This window comes from Mastigoproctus giganteus, chromosome 9, assembly GCF_048544385.1.
Source record: "Mastigoproctus giganteus isolate SK-2022 chromosome 9, ASM4854438v1, whole genome shotgun sequence".
Taxonomy (NCBI): domain Eukaryota; kingdom Metazoa; phylum Arthropoda; class Arachnida; order Uropygi; family Thelyphonidae; genus Mastigoproctus; species Mastigoproctus giganteus.
In genome coordinates, this window is record NC_143583.1 from 137,618,498 (window position 1) to 137,634,840 (window position 16,343).

The window sequence follows — 16,343 nt, forward strand, 5'->3', positions numbered from 1 at the left end:
TTTTTTCCATTTAGCCTCAAAAATTTTTCTTTGACTTTCCTCTCAGTTATCACAGAATTATTCAGTTATTTATTAGTATTTGATACATTTCTGGAATTCCCATCCCTAAAAAATTCCTTGTGTGAATGTGGTTGTAGATACCTATTCAATTTGTCAGCAACCTGAGCAGGATAATCAGTTGTTAAACCATTTATATCTAGTGGACTGATGTAATTCATCTCCTTCTAGTGTTTATTTAAATGAAGAAATCTTTGCCAGAGATTTCTTCTGATCTTCTCTTGCTTGCCTAACCTCCATTGTGACTTGATTGCAGACTAATTTATATCTACTCTAATAGAAGCAATGGAAGAATCACTTAAACCTCTGCCTGCAGCCACTGTCAATCTATTAGTCTGTGTATTCTCCCCTCCTTAGGCCAGCAGCTTTCCAACCCATCTAACACTGCTTCAATAGCATCAGCAGATATTCTTGCACCCCTTCTATATAAGTGTATCTCATTCCTGTAAAAACAAGTCTCCTGTTAATGAGCACTGGCCATGCTGTGAAAAAAAATTTTTTTTTTTTTTTTTTATGTGAACCCCAAACACGAGAGGTATTAGGACCTATAGTACTTAGTACCGTGCTTGGGTTTGAGGTTAAGAAGACGAAAGAAGATATTTGTTGACATTGGACTTGATCTTCTGTAGATTGTAATTTTCAGGAAATACGTATGAAGGAAGGTTGTTCCAGAAAACGGCAGTTGAATGAATAAATGAGGAAGATGAAAAGTTGGTTCTGTGGGTTTGAAGTTGGACAGTAAATGGATGTTGGCTGGTGGCGGCACGTGTTCGGACTGTTTTGAAAGAGAGAGCAGGAATTATAGAAGCCAATTCAGAAGAACAGTGCCCATGGAAGTATCTGTAGAAGAGGCATGCAGCAGAAACAGTACATCTATGAGAAAGCGAGTGGAGAGACTCTGTTAGAGATGAATCATTAATTAACCTAACTGCCCTCTTCTGAATGGAATCAAGAAGCCGGAGAGAGGTTTTGGGGGCACCACCCCAGATATGGGAACAATATTCCATGGCAGGGCGAATTTGTGATTTATACAGAGTGAGCAGCTGTTTGGAAGAAAAGTAATGCCGAGAGCGAAAGAGAAAACCAAGTTTTTTAGATGCAGAGGAAGCAATATTTGTAATGTGCTTGTGCCAAGAGAGATTAGAAGTCAGGGTAATCCCCAAAAGAGATATATCATTTTGCCTAGAAATCGGAGTGTCACTAAAGATAAGCATAGGAGTAGAAGAATCCTTTTTGCGAGATATGAGACAAGACTGAGTTTTAGAAGGGTTGAAATCAACTAAGTTGTCTTTGCCCCACTGGAGAATTACCTGAAGATCGGCATTTAAGGAATTGGTGGCAGATTTTCGAGAAGTTGAAGCTGATTGAGCAGGACAAGGTTTCTCAAAATGGAAAGTTGAATGCAATGTGCTATCATCGGCAAAACTATGGATAGGATTTCCAGTCAATGGAAGAAGGTCATTGATATACAAGAGGAAAAGAGTGGGGGAAAGAACTGAACCTTGGGGGACACCGGCATTAGTGGAGAAGTTAGAAGACAGAGAGCCATCTACCATCACCCTCAGTGAGCGATCAGAGAGAAAACTGGATAACCAATTACTAAAAACAGTTCCACCTCATGAGCCTTGCATAATCCCTCAGAGCTGAATTGATTGACAAGGCTCTCATCGTGTACTCCCACGTATTGTTTGTGTCCAGAATTGCACACTTTCAATTTCATTCCTAACTCTTGACTTTTCCCAACATTGCTCTGTATATTTTAATTAAATCCTTAATCTCCTATTCTTAATATCATTGGTATTAACGTGTACAACAGTATCACATTTTTTTTTGTGTCCTTAAAAGATTATAGTTGTTCTATAATGTCATCAACTTTAGCCCTTGGCAGACATAACCTGTTCCTATACCACCTGTTCTTAATATTGTCATACTCTTTGCAACTTGTAAACACACATGCACAAAGGCATCCCCTATGGCTATATTGTCATGTCCTGCTAAAGGTAGATTATTATTATATTATAATTAGCCATATGCCGCAAGGAAGCCTGAGGCTTTTGCTGCATCAGCCAAAAGAAAATTTCTGAGTTAACCCTGAGAGAGAGAGAGAGGGGGGGAGAGAACAAGGGTTAAAAGTAGAAGGGAATCACGAAGAAAGAGAAGAATGATGATATCAGCTCAGAGCCCTGGGTGTGCCATGCCTATACTCACCAGGTGTGAGTCTCTGGGGTTAATTTGCAAAGAGGGCACAAGTAATGCATATGATATAATCCTGATTCAGAGAACTGCCCTTGGAAGTTCTCTGAAACAAAGCATTTCTGCTTCTTTGAGCCGTTTGCTTTGCTTCTCTAGTCTGCAATATGATTTTAGTCTAAATTTAATTTAAAAATAACACACAAAACTGAAAGATATGAAAAGAATAATGCTATGCTAATCCAGCTTTTTTAACACCACTGTGACCTATTTTATTTTAGATTATGTTATGCACTATATGATAAAGTTACATTATAAAATCATTCTTGTATCACTATAAATTTAATTTGTTTATTTGTCATAGAAATAGAAATTTCATTGAAGCATTTGAACTTTATTGTTCTGTCTGTGAGGAAATAATGAAGATTGTAGAATACGGTTCTACCTAAAAAAGTTAAAACTTGAGGAAGTAACTGAAATTAAACAATAAAAGTATAAAATGATGATGATGATAAAACTTACTTGATTAGAAAATATCGAACATTTACACATCTGGTATTTGCACAGTTTGTTTGCTGGACAGTAAGCTTAAGGAATGTCTGTGTTGACAACCAGCAGACAGTTGACAACCCTAGACAGACTGGTCCCAAAACTCGGGTACATTTTTTACCAGCTTTATTTACTAGTACAGGAACTCCCTGACTTATGTAATACTCAACTTACGCAAATTCAACTTTATGCAAGTTTTTGCCAGCCGGTGCAAACTGAAAAAAATATGGAAACGTATTTTCCATCTGTAGGGATAAATGGAGGTATTGTGAAAATATCGTAATGTGAACCCAATAACATATTGGGTTTTTTTTTTTTTTTTTTTTTTGTAATTCGTTCCAAGTCCATGGAAGTTTAAAATTTTGCTATATTACTAAGCTATTTATCTCTCTAAAAGGTCATATTTATAATGGAAATTGCACTATCATTATGATATGTTCCCGTTATAAGAATCAATTTTTGAACGCCTTTGTCATATTTTTCTGAAGCACGTTTCTGGAGGTCACGACTGAAAAACAATTTGCACTGTCCAATTTATTGGGCTTTTCTGCTAGTGTAATCTGTTATAAACGGGTAGTAAATTTGATCTTATTGCATTTGCAATAATCCTGATAACTGGAATTCTGTGGGTTTTTACATTATTATGGTGAAATGTGTTTCCCTTCACTGAAATCTTCAATCATATAAAAAACAAATTTTTAGAAACTTGTCTTCGTTCCCATTTACGTATTACAATGATGAAGGGAAAGGGACCAATGGAAAGTGCAAGTGCTGGCAGTGCCAGGAAACGAAACAAAATTGATTTAGAAACAAAGACGAAAATGATTAAGAAGTATGAAGCAGGACAAAGTTTGTCATCTATTTCAAGAGAATTAGGTCAAGCTGCTTGAACAGTGAATACTGTTTTAAAGGACAGTGTGCGTATAAAAGAACATGTCAAAGGATCAACAGTGGTCACAAAACAGTGTTCAGGTGCTATATCGAAGATGGAACAGCTATTAATAATATGGATGGAAAATCAGATTCAGAAGCAAGTGCCCCTGAGTCCAATGGCCATTCAAGCAAAAGCAAGAAGTATTTATGAAGATATCAAGGATAAGTACGGCAAACCCCAAGCCAAGTTCGTGGCAAGCAATGGGTGGTTTAATAGGTTCAAGCATTGGGCTGGTTTCCAAAACATTAAAGTATGAGTGAAGTCACCAGTGCCGATTCTGCAGCTGCAGAGAAATTTTGTGATGTGTTGGAAAAAATTATAGATAAAGGTCTTGTTCAACGCAGCAAATTTTTAACGTTGACGAGACTGCTCTGTATTGGGAAAAAATGCTGGAGCATAAATTGCCAAAGAGGAAAAGACAATGCCAGGTTTTAAGGCGTCAAAAGATAGGGCCATGCTCTTGCTTGGGACTAATGCAGTGGGAGATTACAGATTAATACCACTGCTTGTGTACCATTCTGGAAATCCTTGTGCATTTAAGGGCATCAATAAAGCCACCCTACCCATGCATTTCTGATCGAACCAGATAGCATGGATAACAATGTCTCTCTTTGAAGATTGGTTTAAATGCTGCTTCATTCCCCAGGTGGGAAAATATTGTAAAGACAACGATGTTTCTTTCAAGATTTTGCTTCTATTAGATAATGCTCCTGGACATCCTACACATCTAGATGATTTCAATTTGAACGTGAGAGTCATAATTATACCGCCAGACATGACTTCACTCATCCAGCCTATGGATCAGGGTGTTATTTCAAATTTAAAAGCATACTATTTAAACACAACATTTGCTCAGGCATTGTCTGCAGTAGATGATGAGAAAAATTTTACGTTAAGAGACTTTTGAAAATACAATATTTACCACGCCATCTTAAACATTAAAAAGGCCTGAGTGGAAATTACTAAAAATTGTTTAACTGGTGCATGGAAGAAAATATGCCCACAGCATGTAAAAGGCTTCGAAGGATTTAAAAAAGATGAATCATATGAAGAGGTTACAGATAAGATTGTAAAGGTTGCAGAGCTACTTCTGTTTGAGGTTGTTGCCAAAGACGTGGAGGGATTAATAGAGGAAGAAGAAGAGAAAGAATTATCAAATGAAGAACTTATTGATTTGCAGGCAGCGATAGTGAAAGAAGAAAATGCTGATGAAGTTCAAGATGAACCAAATGAGGAGCCGAGATGCTTCATCACCAGAGAGATGGTAGTGGCATTTCATGAAATTGCATCGGCAATGCTGAGGTTTGAGAACATGGAACCTGACAGCGAACGATACTTAAAAGTTAACAGAGGGGTGAATGATATGCTTGCTTGCTACGAAGAAATCTATGATGAAAAGAAAAAAAGCCACCATCCAGTCATCCATTAATATGTTCTTTTGTAAGGTTGAGCAGCTGACCCCTTCAAAATCTCCACAGCCCTCAACCTCTGCATCTGCGTACTTATCAGCTGAAGACGTTGATTCTGGCAACGGTGCTTGAGAGGTAAAACTTACTGATGTTATGCCTATCTTCTATCTTTTTTTGTAATTTTTTAAATTGCATGCTTTTGTAATTTTTCCTGCACATGAGATAAAAAATTGAATAAATACAATAAATAATTCTATTCACATGTTTGTTGAACATTTCTTTTTTGATTCACTCAATTCAGTGAGCACAGTTGCGATTGCTGCACAAACATGGGGGATATTTCTGACTTAAGTAGAGTTATGCAGAAATCAACCCTTACGTTAATCTGGTAGTGGCTATATAACCTTTTAAGCATTTAAATTTCTGCTGCTACTATGGCATCTGACAAATGCTGCATTTTTAAATGTTTGTTATTTTTTTTAAAATTTGTAAATGAAATAATCCTCCTGTTACCTTTGCCTATTAGTATTCTCTAAGTGATTATACTATATTTCTCCTTCCATTTTGATATACTATGAATTATGAGACTCCAAATTTTTGTTTAGCTTTTAACAGTCACCAAGTGAGCAAAGGCATCTATCTCTCTTCTAGGCAATTTCCATGTGGCGTCTGTGAAATGCCAGCAACAGGTGTCTAGTTTTGCCACAGAGCTTTGGTTTCACCAGCTAAACATGAACCGCTGACAAGAATACATAAGTTTTTGTTACTTCCGTGAGACGCCATCAAACATTTATTTCTGGGGAGGGGCTTGATGTTTCTTGTCTGTTTTTGTTTGATGTATTTTTAATTGACTTTAGCAGATGATAATTAAGAAATTGTTTTCAATTCTATGACATGTTTAAAAATTAATGTTTTGTAATTAAAACCAGAAACATGTATCTCATAGTTGCCACACAAGCTTCTTTATTAACTTGAGTGTGAGTGATGGAAGGTTAACCTTACGCTGCAAGTTTTCCATCTGACAGACACCACTTTTTAAAATGTTTTTTTCCCATTTAATTTGTAACTGAAATCAAATCCTCTGATGTACTTGTGCCCACCACCAATATTTCCTAATTAGTTATACAGTATTATCTGTTCTCATTTTGTTATACTGTGAATTATGCGAGACATGCTTTTTTTTTTTTGTTGTTTGACATTTAATAGTTGCCAGGTAATTTTCATTCCATAATTTCCATGCTATGTATTTCCATTCCCACATAGTGTCTGTGAGATGCCAGTGACAAGTGTCTAATCTTGCCCTAGAGTGTTTTGTTTTGCCAGCTAAATGCAAACAGCTGGCAGAAATACAAACTTCACATTGTGCCCACCCACCAGCTACCACACAAGCATGTGTTTCAGTTGTGGAGGGGGTTAAGTGAGCTTGGAAAAATACAATAAATTCTTTCTTTATTATTATTTTTGGTTTCCCTCATTTATTTTTGTTTGATTGATATTTTTTAACTGAGTTTAGCAAATCGTAATTAAAAGATCACCATTTTCAATTCAGTAAAAAAGCTAAAAATTTATTTTTTATAATTAAAAACAAAAAGGGCATCTCACAGATACCAACCGAACTTCTTTGCTAAATTGAGGGCATGAATAACAAAAGTATAATATTGATCTGCTCCCTGCATTGACTGGGGGGAAGGGTTTCCCCAGACTGAAAAACTTGGTGGATACCACATACATAAGAATTTGGGAAAGTTTGCTGATTTTTTTTTAAGCTTTGGTATGTGAAGCTGTTCTGTTTACTTAGTACAACTCACATTACCTTTAAAGAAAAGTTTTTATGTCATGCTTTCTGTATTAAAAATTCAAGAACTATCTCTGAATGTCATAATGACTCATATGCATCTAAGGGTTTTTGAATGCTTAAATAAAATGACATTTGTGTACAGAGCAACATACAGTTATTGCCACTGATTATATCTAGTAGTGAAAGATTTACATCTCAACCATGCTGATTGATGGGGAGTATATTCAGTTCCCCCTGCATACAGTCAGTTGCTTTCAGTGCAAAATAAAAAAAAAAAAAAAAAACCTTCATGAAATTCACTTATTTAATAAGAAAAATTAAATGAAATTACATATTGTACATATAATTGCATGCTTTATTGCATATGTTCCTTGAGAATAAATGTGTTTTCTCTGTTATATTATTAACCATTTTATAACTTTTATATTCGTGTATGTACAATGCAAGTGTTAATAGGCGTGTACCTGAGAGAAATTTGGCTACCTGTTTGTGACTTTCACTGTTGTTGTTCACTTCTGCCTCTGACTTTGCTGTATTTTAGTGCCTATAATAAAATTCTCTGCTTATGTCTTGGTTTGTTTTGTCTTGTCTTAGCTTCTGAAGGCTGTGGATGAGTGTCCTCTCAAGCACTTCAGAAGACAATTTTTGTGCGCCCGTATACTTAACTGGGTGAGACGTTTTGGTAAATTAACTTTCATATTATAAATTACAGAATAGGATATTTTAAAAATTACAGGCGGACCTCTATATATCGAAATAGATTGTTTGCTTGAAAAATTCATTAAATAGAAATTTCGTTTTAAAAAATGACCTTTTTAAACAATGAAAAATAGTTTAATTCAGCATTCAGAAATATAGCAAAAGATGGGAAATAAGTTGGAATGAATAAATTTTCTAAGTTCTAAAACAATTAATTTATTAATACATTCCTAGTGTGCACAATATTATACACTTTTAAGAATTATTTCGTAAAATATTTGGTTATCTTTTTATACACTGGAATTTATTGTAAATGGTAAATATTCACATTTGTTCAAACACTCATATTTTCTGGCACATTTCCTTCACACTGAAGGCCTCAAAGCAAAGTTTCAAATGCTGCTAACATTTCATGTCTGGAAGATTTAATATTGTCCTCAGTACCTTTGTTGCCCTCATTTTCATCCAACTCATTGTCAATATTGTCACTAGTTCTTTTAATACTCTGCAAAATGTTGGAGTCACTCGGATATTCAGCTACTATGATACGAGGCCTGACGCAGCTGAATGGTCAGGATCACGAGTGTAGTAGCACATGCTCTTTGAGTGGAACAGGGTTCAAGCTCGTGACTGCTGAATACGATTAACATTTGTATTGATTGATTTATTGTAAATTCCACTGACCTGGTGGTCGTGCCAGAGTATAAACAAGAACATCATTAACAACTCCTAAAAGTTCGTCAAGAACAATTTCTCCACTGATCAAACTTCTCGCTTGGAGTTCTTCGCAAGATGCTCAATATCTTGTAGTAGTTCATCCCTCTCATCGCTGTTAATTGGTGCTTTAGCAAAACCTGCTTTTGCGAAACAATTCTTAATTGTTGTTTCCATCACATCTTAACTCCACACTTTTTGCCAACTCGATATGCACATCCGCAAATCTATAACAGAATCTATAGGTTGGTTGGTTTCTATTCACATATAATTTTTTTTCAGTATGCACTTTTGCTTCGGTAGTGCATTTTCAAATTCGTGATAATGCCCTGGTCCATTGGTTGCAGTTTATACAAGGTGTTTGGAGGGAAGAAAACAAGCTTCAAACTTTTAAGTTTTGAAATTACCAAAAATTAAGTTAGCATTAGTAGAGGCATATGATGCAAGAAAGCAAGCTTATGCAGCATCAGCCAAAAAAAAAAAAACCCCTTCCACTTCACCCCTCCGTTCGTTCGAAATACCTGTTCAGCTGAGCCTTAAATTTATTTAGGCTATCAACTTCCACAACAAGGGATGGAAGTCTGTTCCATCAACCAACTACCCACTGGCTAAAGGCAAATTTCCACACATCTATCCTACATCTGTCTTTCCTCAATTTGAATTTATGCAATCTCTGGTGATTATTCTGAGCAAGAGGCAGTATCCCATCAGCATTGAACATGCTCAAACCATTAAAGGCTTCATACACCTCTATCAGATCACCTTGCCGGTGCCTAGTCTCCAGACACTGTAATTTGCAAAACTTAAGCCTTTCTTCGTAAGAGCAACCCTTCGTTCCGTTCACTAACCTTGTTGCCCTTCCCTGTACTTGTTCCAGCAGCTCTGCATCCTTCTTGAAATGAGGCCTCCAGACATGTATACAGCACTCAAGGTGTGGCCTGACCATTGCCTTATACAAGGGAATAATCACCTCCCTATCCCTGCTAGAAAAATTCCCGTATATCATTGATAAGACACCATGAGCTACTTTTGCAGCCCGTCTGCACTGCTCAGAGAACTTCATATCTGCCTGCACAATTACCCCCAAGTCCTTTTCATTCTCTACCACTGTCGGTGTAGTACCACAGAGTTGATACATTGCTCTGGGGTTGCTATTTCCCATATGTAGTACTTTACATTTGTCAATGTTAAACTTCATTTGCCACCTCTCAGCCCATCTGCTCAACCTTTCCAGATCCTGTTGCAGCAGCATAGCATCAGTAGCATCCTTAACAACTGTGCCAACCTTTGTATCATCTGCAAACTTGGACATTAAGCTTGATATACCATCATCAATATTATTTATAAATACAGAAAACAACAATGGACCCAACACTGAACCCTGAGGGACTCCACTAATAACATTAGTCCATGACGAGCAGTGTCCATTAATTACCACTCTGTCTTCTGCCACTCAACCATCCCCTTATCCATAGCAACAATTTGCCACCAATGCTACACGGCTCCAATTTGTGCAGCAGTCTTCCATGTGCAACAGTATAAAAAGCCTTTCTAAGATCCAAATATATAATATTAAAGTTATTCCCTGCATCCAATTCTTTTGTGACTACATCATAGTATCCAATCAAATTGATCAGGCAAGACCTTCCCTTAACAAAACCATGCTGTGTCTGAGCTATAACTGAATTCTTGTCAAGATGATCCTGCAGTGCTTCTTTAACCAGTACTTCCATTAATTTTCCTGGAACAGAAGTTAAACTCACAGGTCTGTAATTACTTGTGTCAGCCTTTGATCCTCCTTTGTGAATTGTGGTTACAATTGCACATCTCCAGTCTGTGGGTACCTCCCGTGAGTTCAAGAAAGCTCTCATAATTATGGCTAATGGATTGCTTACTTCCTTTGCTGCCTCTTTTAATATAACTGGATAGATCCCATCCACCCCAGGTGCCTTTCTTGTATTTATCTTCAACAATTTCTCCTCCACTTTACTCTCAATTATTACAAGATCATCTAGCTCACTGCCAATGTTTACTTCATCTATGGCATTCCCCTTCCTGAATAAATCCTCATGTGTGAATGTAGATGCAAAATATTGATTTAGTTTGTTAGCTACCTGAGCAGGATCATGAACAGTTGAACCATCGATATCAAATGGACCTATCTGATTCATCCCCTTCCTTCTAGAGTTTACATAAGTAAAGAACTCCTTGCTGTTTTTCTTTGCATCCCTTGCCAAAGATTTCTCGTAATCTGCCTTCACCTGCCTAACCTCCTTTGTAACCTGGTTACAGATCAACTTATATCTATCATAGGCTTCTGTGTCACGTGTTAATTTATATGTATCCCATGCATTTTTCTTCTCTGCCATATGTCTCATTAGTTAATCGACATCCATTTGGGCCTGAACCTTGAACAATATTTCTTAGTTGGTATGTAAAGCCTAGTAGTTTCCAAGATAAGTTCTTTGAATGCTTCCCATTTTGAGTTTGCTGTTGGTAACATCATCAGTTGGTCCCACTGTATAGAATTTAAATAGTCTCAGACCATCATAGTTGCCTTTACAAAAGCAATAACCCTTCCCTTTACCCCTGATGGTAGTTACCTCCTTGAGTAAATTCCACTTCAGCACACTGTGATCACTGCCACCTAGTGGTTCCTGTATCTGCAGATTCTTAATGCAGGAAAAATCACTACTGATAATCAAATCAAGAGTATTGCTCCCTCTAGTTGCCCCCCGAACATGCTGATTTAGAAAACAATCATCCAATAAATCCACAAAAGCCTTGCTAGTGTGTGAGTGACCTACCCACAAATTCCAGTCACTATCTGGGAAATTAAAATCCCCCATTATAAGACTCTCTGATTTACTGGCCCACTCTATTTCCCTGTACAGTTTCTTATTATACTCATCAGAGTCATTAGGCCTATAGCACACTCCTCCTCAATTTTGATCTCCCAATGCTTATGTCATACCAAACTGACTTGACACTGCACTGTCCAGCCATGTCGACTGGCTTCACTTCCTTGGATTTTGTGTTTCTTAACTAATAGCATAACCCCTCCTCCCTTCCTATCCTGTCTATCCTTTCTGTAGACGTTGTACTCCCCAAATTCCAGTTCTGCATTACTTATATCTGTGTGACACAACGTCTCTGATATCCCAACAATATCCACCTTTGATGCTTTGAGCAATACCTCAAATTCATCAAATTTATTTACCAAACTCCTAGCATTGGTGTACACTCAAGTATACATGCACCTGTTCTTTTTCTTAGCTACCCTAACACAACCCATGTGTTTACTTATACCCCAATGACTCCCAGCAGTCTCTGAAATATCCTGCATCTTATTTTCCAGGCTGCTCATTCCAATAGAAGCAGTGCAAGAATCACTTTCACCTCTGCCAGTGGCTACTGTTAATCTGTTAGTCCTTGTATCCCCCCCACATTATTATTTATACACCATTTGGCATCTCTCATATTGTGGAAATAACTTCGTAGCTGTGATGATATGTTGCATTACCAGGCTACCTGCCCACTCACTGATGATGAAGCCAACTAGCTTCGAAATGATTATCTGGGTGGTGGTATCCACTGAAAATAAATAACGGTAGTCTTCTCTACTAGAGAAGTGTTATTTATTTTAAGTAGTGCAATACCAGCTATCTCGTTGTGAAGGCACCCACAATATGAGATACAATTAAAACGATGCCCTTTACACTGCATACGTAGTTCAAATTTATGGGTAAACTATGGTGTATCTACACCGATATTATATAGTTAATATAATTATTGCATTAAGTATATTGTTATATTTTAATTTAGATATCCTTATCATTGGTATTCAAAAGGAATTCAAAAGTTTCAGTTGGTATTCAAAACGAACTCAAAAGTACATCACCAAGGGTGTCAAAACTGCTTCTTAGGATTTCTAAGAGGTACAAACTAAAGGTTTTAATGATTTATGCACCAACATCGAACCACGATGATGAAGAGGTTGAAGAAATGTACACTGAAATTGAGAGACTTCTAGATGAACAGAAAACGCACTACACCATTGTTATGTAGGAATTCAATGCTAAAGTTGGAAAGAGACAAAACAGTTCGGAAATGGAAACTATAGGAAATTTCGGAATTGGTGAAAGACTTGTGGAATTTGCAGAATCTCGAGGAATGTCAGTAATGAACACTTTTTTTTTTTCAAGAAAAAAGTGAACAGAAACTGGACATGGAAGAGCCCAAATGGATTAACAACTAATGAAATTGATTTCATCCTTACTGACAGGAGATATATTGAGAATGATGTTACTGTCCTGAACAAGGTAAATGTTGGAAGTTATCACAAAATGGTAAGATGCACACTTGATATAGATGTAAGAAAAGAAAGGAAAAAACTGATTCGAGTAAATAATACAAAGGTCTTTGGGATAACAGAAGAGGAGAAAAAGCAGTATGTACTGGAACTTAAGAACAAGTTTGAGCTTCTGCAGACCTTTCAGGACCAAGGTATTGATGAGTAATACAACTTTCTGAAAGTGATAAAGCCTGAGAAACGTATAGGTAAAAAGAAATCCAAAGAAATAAAAATTAACCAAGAAACACTTGTCATGATGAACCAAAGACAACAAATGAAAAGCAAGATAAACACTGACAAGGACAAAATTGCATATACTGAGTTATGCAAAGCCATTAGAAAGAGACTCAGAGAGGACATGAGAAGATTTAACACAAGAAAAGTAAAACAAGTATTAAGGGAAAATGAAGGACTTAAATCAGCATCCATGAGCAGTAATACAGAAAGACATATGATATTGAAACTGAAGAATAGCGATGGTGTACTTATAAATAGCAGAGAAGGCATAATTCAAATAGCAGAAGACTATTATAAACAATTATATAAGGAGCGAGGGAATGATGCCAGAAGTGGGGAAGATGGATTACAAATTATCAACATATACGACATACCTGATATCCTTCCTGATGAGGTAGAACATGCATTGAAGAAAATGAAGAATCAGAAATCCCTGGGTGAAGATGAAGTTACTGTAGAGTTGTTAAAATTGGGAGGAAGAGACAACACAGAAACTGGCAAGACTCTTCACAAAATACATTAGGAAAGCTGTGATGCTTAAGGAGTGGAATAATGCCATCACAATTTTGCTGCATAAGAAAGGAGATAAATCAGAAATTGGAAATTATAGACCAATTAGCTTGTTGTCCCACCTCCACAAGTTGTTCACAAGGGGTCATCTTGAGAACAGAATTCTCAACAATGGATTACCTTCACGTAATATATTGCAGCTAGTGGAGAAAGTAAATGAATATAAAACATCATTATTCCTGGCATTTGTGGATTATGAAAAGGCATTTGACTGCATACAGCATAAGGCAGTGTTTCAGGTACTGGAAAGACAAGGCATAGATACCCCTCCCCCATACATTATGATTTTGAAGAAAATATATGAGAATGCTGCCACCTTTATTAGACTAGACAAAGGCAGTAGCAAATTTAAAATTGAGAAAGGAGTTCAACAAAGAGACACAATATCTCCGAAGTTGTTTACTGCTGCCCTTGAGGAAGCTTTCAAAAGATTATACTGGTGACAGAAAGGAGTCAATGTGAATGGAGAGTACCTAAACCATTTATGATTTGTAGATGACATTGTGATCATAAGCCATGATCCCAAAGAATTAGAGGAAAATCTTAATCAGTTATTCAGAGTTAGGAAGGATTTCGGAATAAAGATGAATATGGCTAAAACAAAAGTAAAGATGAACTGGTTTGCCACAAAAAGGGATATAATCATTGAAGGAGCAGAAATTGAAAAGGTTGATTCATATACTTATCTGGGACAAGTCATTAGCTGTAATAATGATAAATGGCTGGAAGTCAAGAGAAGAATAACTTTTCAGATGAATAGCATTCAGGAAATATAGTCACATACAGAGGAGCAATATCCCGATTTAAAATAATGAACCAGTGTATGCTCGCCACCATGACTTATGGAAGTGAAACTTGTGCACTCACCAAAAGAATGGAAGAGAAGCTGAAAACTACACAGTGAAGAATGGAATGAATTATATTAGGAATCAAGACTATTGGATAAGAAGAGAAACACATGGATTAGGCAGCAAACACAAGTAAAGGACATTCTTATCAAAACTAAAGAAATGAAATGGACTTGTGCAGGACACAGCTCAAAGACATGATGGCAGATAGAATAAGAAAATAAAAGAATATACAGAAAAGAAAACCTTGAAGACAGTGGAGATGGACAGATGAAATTCACGAGTTTGTGGGTAGTAAATGGATGGCCATTGCACAAAACAGAAGAAACTTGGAAGTTGCTGGAGAAGACTTCATCCTGCAGTGGATTGAAAACGGCTGATGATGATCCTTGGTATTTGGGTAGGCATAATTGCAATTACCCCCTGAAGATTAGTTTCGGTTTCAAAAGTAGGTGATTGGGTTGGTAGGTTTTGTCAAACTATTTTTACCTTGATAATAGAATTCAGCAGAAATAAATTTTAGTTTTTTTAAATAATATTGTAATAGTGTAATTTTTTTATAGTAATAGTGTAATATTTTTGTATTTTTAATTTAAGTGGGACATTTTTTAGGTTCATGCATCTATTTATATTTTATTTTAAATGTTCTATTTTAAGCATAAAATGTTACAGAATGTCATGACTATTGGGGGAATTGTTATGGCTATTTTATGGTACTCACTTTTTTTGTGTATGTGGAATTTTCTCAACTCGGGATTTATTTTTGTGTGTGAGATGCAGGGAGTGCAGCAACGATAAATTAAAACTATGTACTGTTGAGTAAAATTGAGAGTCTGAGAAAATGAGTTGATGTTCTTTGAAAATCAAACTGGGGATTTGACAAACTTGGATATCTAATTCATTGTCAGTAATTGCTTTCCTGAGTCCAGACTCCATTACTGAATCTTCTTTTTTTTTTTTTTTATGTGAACCCCAAACACAAGAGGTATTAGAACCTATAGTACTTAGTACCGTGCTTGGGTTGGAGGCTGAGAAGACGAAAGAAGATATTTGTTGACATTGGACTTGAACTTCTGTAGATTGTAATTTTCAGGAAATACTTATGAAGGAAGGTTGTTCCAGAAAACGGCAGTTGAATGAATAAATGAGGAAGATGAAAAGTTGGTTCTGTGGATTTGAAGTTGGACAGTAAATGGATGTATGCGATGAATCACTAGATTCATCATCCAGTTCTGAAATTAAACTTCTATATATTCACCACACAAAGGTAGCAGCCCTCATGATGGGGTGTGGCTTCTTTTCCAAATTAGAGATTTAGTAGAAAAACCATCACACTAATGTTGATCTGCATTTACTGCAGTTATTATGAGGTGTCCACAAACGTTATCTTTTTATTATTATTATTATTATTAGACATATAGTGCAAGGAAACCTGAGGCCTATGCTGCACCAGCCAAAATAAATTTGAATTACCCAATGTGTGTGTGTGTGTGTGTGTGTGTGTGTGTGTGTGTGTGTGTGTGTGTGTGTGTGTGTGTGTGTGTGTGTGTCAGAAGTAGAAGGGAATCACCAAGAAAGAAGATTGATGATATCCAGCTTGTTGATTATCCATAGAATAAATTTCATATGCATTGTAATATTTGGCTGCCAATGATTTTATGCCTTGTTTGCTTCAGACCCATATAATATCTAGAAACATTCTTTGGGGCTGAAGGTAACTTACATCTTCATTAGGTAGCCATAGCAAACTGCAAAAAAAAAAAAAAAAAAAAACCTACACACTCTTATATATCACAGTATTGTTATCCCCAAAACACCATTGGATTCAGCATGCCGAGTACATCGAAGAAATAGTAAAATATAAACAAACATTTTTTGTTACATAGTGTTCTAGGCTATTTGGATTATCATATGAAAAACTTTAACTGCCTTACCCTGCCCACTTAGTAATAAATCACTGAAGCACTAAATTTTTGGTGGATAA

General features: G+C 36.4%; 1 protein-coding gene across 2 annotated transcripts in view; it reads left to right on the forward strand.

Moving 5' to 3' along the window:
* The window catches only part of LOC150080768 (plexin-A2-like), a 1,384,718-nt gene that overhangs the window by 42,612 nt on the left and 1,325,763 nt on the right, over positions 1 to 16,343 (forward strand). Inside the window, exon 2 of one of the 2 annotated variants that reach the window (XM_090381171.1) lies at positions 7,532 to 7,606. The exons of the other annotated variant lie outside the window; for it this stretch is intronic. The gene's annotated coding sequence lies outside the window, so the exon portion shown is untranslated. The remainder of the gene's footprint in view (positions 1 to 7,531; positions 7,607 to 16,343) is intronic. 2 annotated transcript variants of the gene reach the window in all.